The 7,171-nt window shown below is 42.6% G+C and overlaps 1 non-coding gene across 1 annotated transcript; it reads left to right on the top strand.

Moving 5' to 3' along the window:
• The first annotated feature begins 1,257 nt into the window (after positions 1-1,257).
• On the top strand, positions 1,258-1,328 carry TRNAG-GCC. Its single transcript has one exon. It is a non-coding gene; the product is annotated as a tRNA-Gly (tRNA).
• Positions 1,329-7,171: the final 5,843 nt, after the last annotated feature.

Below are 7,171 nucleotides of genomic sequence, written 5' to 3'. Positions count from 1 at the left end.
CTCCATCTGCGCAGTGTATATCTCAGTGGCGCTAGCGGTTGCCGTCAACATGAATGCATTGGTGGTTCAGTGGTAGATATTACCCAGAGGTTGTGAGCATAATGTATACTGGTAGATATGGTGAAGATGAACTGCACAGAGAAGGAGATTCTGCCACATCATCTCTTTGTATTTGCATTACACAAGTTCTACTGTCACAGTACCTAAGTACCTAAGGTCTTCTACCTTCTTTCTAACAGGCTCTTAAAGCTCGGTGAAAACCAATCAACTGGGATAGAATATACATCCTAAGTAATGTTTTTGTTCCCCAAAGTACTTGAAGACATCTAAAAATTACCCAATTGAAGGCTGTTAGATCAGGAACATACCTGTCCACCATCGTACACTTCCATATCTCTCCACCATCATTCGCTTTCATATCTTTCCACCATGGTACACTTCTATATCTGTCCACCGTTAAATGCTTTCATATCTGTCCACCATCATACCCTATCACATCTGTTCACCATCAAAAACTGTCTTGTGCCCAGATAAATCTCAGTTTTATGCGTTGGGTGCCGCATTAGGAGGAGTGCTACTGGGTGTGTGGATGGAACTTCTCCCTCGGTCGGGTGGGAGCAACTCTGAGCCGTTGCCTCAGGTGCCAGAATTCCTAGCTCCCCGACCATGTACAGGGTAAAGCAGACCTGAGCATTTTACAGCCTCGGGCCACTCAACACGACTGCACCTTGACACAGTGGGGGTGATTTACTAACCTAAACACACGCACGCACTAGGTGCGTGTTATTTTTACACAGCAAAACGTATTTATCAACCAAAAAGTCTCTAAAAGCATATTTCCACTAATGCCATATATGGAAAAATCATGCACATTATGCATATATAATGCTGCTTCACAGTTTAGACAAAAATGGTTAGCTCTTGCATTTACATTCCTGCATTCATTAACGCAAGCAACACAACATAGAGCTAATTTACACAACATCACCTTGCAAATTCATGCTTGGCTTTGCACAACACACCTGCTGGATGTGTACACACTACAAAGGTGTTTAGATTCCACCAATAGATCATGCTGGGAGGGAACACACTACAGAGGTGTATACATGTTCGTGGTGTGTTTATAAGGTTAGTAAATCAACCCCAGTGCATCATGGAGTGAATGGACCCTAAAGAGAAATTTGAAAGTCGGAATTTCAAGACTGTATCTGCCCAGTGTATATCTCATTGTCCATGGAACACAGCATCAACATGAATGCATTGGTGGTTCAGTGGTAGAATTCTCGCCTGCCACGCGGGAGGCCCGGGTTCGATTCCCGGCCAATGCAGTGATATTTTGATTTTCATTTTACAAATCATAGTTTCAAAATAGTTTATAAACTCCTATTAACACTTATTCTTAGTAATACACTTGCAGATATGTTTTAACACAATACACAAGTATAGGGATACTGCCCTTTCCTATTGCAGAGATGGTGAGCCTAATGTACACTTACAGATATAATGGGAAGGAAATTCTGCCACATCCTCACTTTGCATTATACAAGTTTTACTGTCACCGAGTATCCCACAGCAATGATCTTGTGCAGCTCTTATACAAGGCGCCTTGTAATATAGTTAAGAAGTTTTTTTTCCATCTTTGGTTAACCATTAGATAATATCTGAAAACTTCCAGTTCTTGACCATTTATCTGCTTGTTTTTTTAACTCGATTTATCTGATTATTTAGTTTTTTCTATGAAAAATGCTTTGGCTCATGAGAATATTAATTATGTGTTGATTGTATTTTGTTATGCATTAAAAAAAGGATTTAAAACACAACCTTGGTTAAAACGTATTCGTAACCCTTGCAGTGGGGCTTCCTCCACACTGCGAGTTCTAAGTCCTCGTATGTGTCTAGGTGTAAAAAAAAAAAAAAGTTATACCAATTTGCCAACTGCTGGATACAGAGGTCATTTTATGTCTACGTGAACTTTAACCCCTTCATGACTGAGCTAGTTTTCAGTTTCTGTTCATAAATGACTGACACACTTTTTACATTTTAAAAAATAAAAAATAAACTTTTTTTGTCAGTTTATATCAAGCAGTCACTATGACTGCTTGATAAATTAACTTTTTTTTAATTTTTGGCTATTATTAGGCTGCTCCAAACTTAGGAACAGCTAATAATAACCTTAGAGACTGATCCTGACTTTAGTCATATTCAGATCTCACTAAAAGCTCTTTAATCATTCCTAGACGATCAGTACTGATACATTTCATTTAAAAGAGATACAGTATATTGAATCTCTTTAGTGAAATGTATCTAAACTGATTCCTTAAAAATTAGGAATAATGGTCTTGTTATAACCTGATAATGGTCTTGTTATAACCTGATAATGGTCTTGTTATAACTTTGTGACGGGATGTACATAGTGTACGTCTCCCGTCACGAAGGGGTTAAAGAAACCACCAGCTAAGAGCATTTGGGGAACAGTAGCTGGAGAGGTTACAAACACTGTGAAACTTCCATCTGTGAGGTCAGGTACTGACAATGGACAAGGAGACCTAGCTCACAATCATTGTTCTAATTCAGTAGGGTTGAGGTCAGCGCTTTGTACAGGCCACTAGAGTATCTCCACCAGAAACTGGTCAAACCATGTCTGCATCAAGCTGGCTTTGTACACAGAGGGACAGTCAGGCCAGAATGGAAAAGGGCCTTCACCAAACTGTTATCACTAGGATGGAAGAGCATATATGTCTAAAATGTCTTTGCATGCTGTAGCATTAACTGGACCCTTCACTGGAAACACCTGAACTCAATAATTATGAGAGTTGTCTAAATACTTTTGGTGTGAAGGTCAAGTGTCCACAAAAAGTTGGCTATACAGTGTAGCTCCAACAAGCTGGATTGGGCAAAGACTACCTCCTGCCTATGATCATCTCAATTAAACAACCTTTATCAGCCTAAGGTGTAAGCTAAGCTAAGGTGTTCTGCCCATTTAACCCTTAGGCATAAATAAGAACATATATACAGTGTATATATCTTTACATAAATAAATAGTTTGGTTCTTGGATCTTGCTTACACATATCTTTGCCTTTTGGGTCTGGGTCTGTAGGCACCTTGAGGTCTCACTTAATGCACTTTTCTTGTGGCAATAGTTTTCAATAGAGTTGTTCCCAGTGGCTCATTGTGTTGCAGTGCATTGGAAAATAAAGTTGTACATGGTTCCGTTGACCTGTAGATCATCATTCAAATCAATTCTTTTAAAGAGAAAATGAGCCCATACATTTTAGTTGGATCGAAACCTTGCTTAAGTTTAGAGAACAAGTCATAGCCTGGGAAAGTTCTTACTCCATAAATTAGAATTGGTCATACGTGGCTTCAAGTCTCCACCCTTCCAAGGTGTCTTTGATGTCCCAAGTTCTCATGTAGTTCCCATGGACCTGACTCCTCCTCGTGCTGTGGCCACAGATATATGGAGAGGTGTGACAAGAAGGGAGAGGTGACAAACAGCAAGTCACAACTGTCCTCACACCAGGGGCGGGCTGGGCCGGGGGGCAGGGTGGTTATTATACATGGGAATACAAATCCCAGCAATACATTGTACGCTGTATGTATAATGTACTATTGCTGGGATTTTTTGTACTCCTCTATAGCTGGTGGTATCCTGCATTGCGCTGTATAGAGGACTACAAATCCCAGCAATAATATATTATACATCGCAATGCAGAATAGACAGACATTATACAGCGCAACGCAGAATACCGCCAGCTATAATGTACTATTGCTGGGATTTGTTGTATTCCTCTATTGCTGGAGGTATTCTGTATTGCGCTGTATTATGTATTGCTGGGATTTGTAGTCCTCTATAACCGGTGCCATTCTGCATTGATTGCTGTATAATTTTACACTTTCCATTTCACTATATTGCACACCAAACTTTTTTTTTTTCTTCCAACGCTCCAAGCTTGCTCCGGTGATGGACTACAATCTCAATACAAACTAGTAGTCCATCACTGGAGCCATTTTTTAAAATCCTGATTAACCGGTTAATTGAACACTGACACTGTCTGGCCCCTCCCACAGCTCACAGCCCAGAAGCATGGACAGCCAGCGGTGGTCTACAGTGGGTGAGAGTGCCTAAGTACCAGACATAGAGCGGACTAAGGCCAGAACCATGTAGGGAGCACAGTGGGAGGAGAGCACCATCCCCCAGCCAATCACCCCTTCCATGAACTTACTAGGAGTCCTCACATCAGCCGACCATTCACTACTGTTACATGGATTGCAAAAGTGGCAGACAGGGGCGGGGAGAAGGCGGGGAAGAGGCAGAGCGGGAGGGGGGCCAAGTTGCTGCACCATGGGCCTCTGGGCTGTACTTGCCCCCTGGGCTAAAAGTTGCCAGTCAGCCCCTGCCTCACACACTCTCACACCTCTTCTTCTCAGTTGTAGGATGTTCTTACAAAACAATGAAGTGTTTTGGTCTTCAATCCCAGTAAACCCATTGTTGCTGGCACAGATGAGTATTTTAATTTTCACTTCCAGTCCCAGTGTGACTTGTGTTCCTTCAATTTTGTGTTGCAGTGATGCATAATGAAGGAGCTGCCTAAAAGTGGAGTTTGACCCACCAATTTAACTGTCTACCAAAACTGTTACCTTTAAGGTGTGCCAAGGTTTCCAGTGTGTTTATCTCAGCCCTCTGCTAAACTTTAAAGTCCTCAATTAGCTGGTGTCATATTCGATCACTCGTGCAGCACCATGGCAACTGCAATCCAAATAGAGGTTAAAATGGTCCTTTCCTTGGCTGTAAAGGATAGGAGGGTCTGGTTTCCATTTCATACAACACATGTGAACATAACGTAATGCACATTAAGGCATCATGCAAAAGTAAATAGGAAGTTACAGTTGATTCTCTTTAGAAAGAAGCCACATCTTGAGTAGATATGCTTGTTCCCTGTCAGCATGCTGCAGAGAAGGACTCTCTGTGTGGAAGCAGTGGTCTCTCTGCAGATAGGGGCTACTGGAGCGCCAGCCCCAGACCCACCATTGAAAATAGGCCTGGTCAGCCCAGATCGCCTCAGTATGCCCGGTGGCAATCAAGGCAGTCCGGGCTGAACACAATCAGGCAGAGGTGCCGGGCTCTCTAGTCAGGCATATTAGGCAGCTGCCTAGTTAGAGAGCTACCTCTGCTGCTTCCCGTCCGACCCACCGACAGCACTAGGCCCATGATGCTCTTCATCAGGCCCTGTCTGCAGAGGTCCAACATGCTTTATGCTAAGTCATATTTAGGGCTCTCCAATCAGTAGGGAGCTTGGGTTTTGCCAACAGCAGAGCTAAAGGTCTGACTCAACAGGGGGGGAGACCACTGAGTAAAGGGACATGCTTATCTACTCAAGACCTGGATTCTTTCTTCATAATGGCACAAAAAAGGGGTTTGTCAACTGTCTTGTGGCAACAAGATGATGGCACAAGCCAGTTAGAAAGTCCACTATATGCAAAATAAACTATATGCGCTGCGACATAATGCATGCAGTGCACAAGGACACTTCACATGATGAAGGAGCCCTGCGAGGCTCCGAAACGTTGCATCCCTATGTTATGCTAAAGGAATACAAAGAAGATATTCCAAAGTGAAATGGTGTGTGGACAACATATCTTCTAGATTGCATACGAGCAGGAACACCAGGACCTCGAGGTTGCCCCTGTCCGCCTAACATCGTGACATCTTGTGTCCAGGTTCCAGATGGCCTCAAACCATACAGGACTCAAAACCCGGACTATCCGGGTGAATGACAGACAGTATCAAAGTTAAGGTTAGAAAGTAGAGAGATTCAGGCAGGTGGAGGCCCATGGTGCACTTTCTATGTCTGAGGACCTCCACAAGGTTAATCTCTCTACTTTCTAATCTTTACTTTGACTTTTTGATTCTCCTCTTCTAAACAAGCTTCCCAAACCTGAAAGCTGACCTGTTCATTCATCCATCTCGTTGACTGTAAACCAAAATAAACGCATAGAGCCGCCATTTAGGATCAAGAATATGGAAGTGGTCATGATGGAGAATTTTGTGTATATACAACACAGCAGTGCCGAGTCTGCTACATCGCACAACAATCCCCGGCCACACTTCTCTCACATTGGGAACAATGCCCGGTCACACGTCCCTCACATTGGGAACACTGAGATACCTGAGTGTCTTTATTGTTCATCGTAGACATGGAAATACTGATTGATATGCAATACAGGAGCTGGTGAGCCGTGTAGGTGGTGAGCATTGTCTAGACCCGACATGAAAACACTCGGCATCCCAATAAACAGATTATTTGCAGTATATCATAAAGAAAAGCTTTGCTTATATTAACATTGAATACGCATTTCCTCATTCTCTCCTACCCCCAGTGATACGACGGCACATTTGTGTAGCAAGTCACAAGGTGAGAGGTGTCTGTGTCAGACATGTGTGAACACATTGGTTAAGAAAATTGGAAGAAATTTGTACGTTAACCACCTCCCTACCGGAGCATTTATTTTTCATTTTTCACACACATTTTAAAGTCTGAACTTTTGGATAGAAAATTACTTAAATTCCCCAAACAATTGTATGTTTTCTCAAAGCAGAGGCCCTATAGAATAAAAAAATGCTAGCTAAAAAATGTTATGTCACATATTTGCGCAAATTTTTATCAAATTGATATTTTTGGAAAAAAAACACTAAAATGAATTTTAGTGCACACAGACACAATATAATACACATCATTTTGGTACTTAAATAAAAGAAGGGGTCACGTCGAGTAAATAGAAACCAAACATGTCACACATTAAAAATTGTGCTCACCCATGCCATGGCAATAAAGTAAGGTACTCAAAATTGTGCATAGGTGATGCTTTAAAAGCTTTTTCTGCTCGTCGGTTTGGAGTTAGCAGCAAATTATGGCCCCTTCTATACTGCCTTACTGTTTATTGGGAGGCAGGGCTGTCCCTATAATAAGGAGCCAAACATTGCCCCTCCTAAGGTGGAAAAAAGACTAGGGGCCCAGTCCTCCCTCCCCACAGGGGCGTCCCGAAGGCCAGGTGTCACCCCCAGCAGAGACCGGGTGACACCGTGCCGTGACGTCATCGCGCATGCGCGGCCATCTAATTGATGCCTGCCGGTGGCCATCTTGCTGATGGATGCCTGCAGAGAGATTAGGG

This window comes from Nanorana parkeri, unplaced genomic scaffold, assembly GCF_000935625.1.
Source record: "Nanorana parkeri isolate BGI_ZX_2015 unplaced genomic scaffold, ASM93562v1 scaffold784, whole genome shotgun sequence".
Taxonomy (NCBI): domain Eukaryota; kingdom Metazoa; phylum Chordata; class Amphibia; order Anura; family Dicroglossidae; genus Nanorana; species Nanorana parkeri.
Note: the sequence above shows the minus strand (reverse complement) of the source record. Positions and strands in the feature narration are given on the sequence as shown.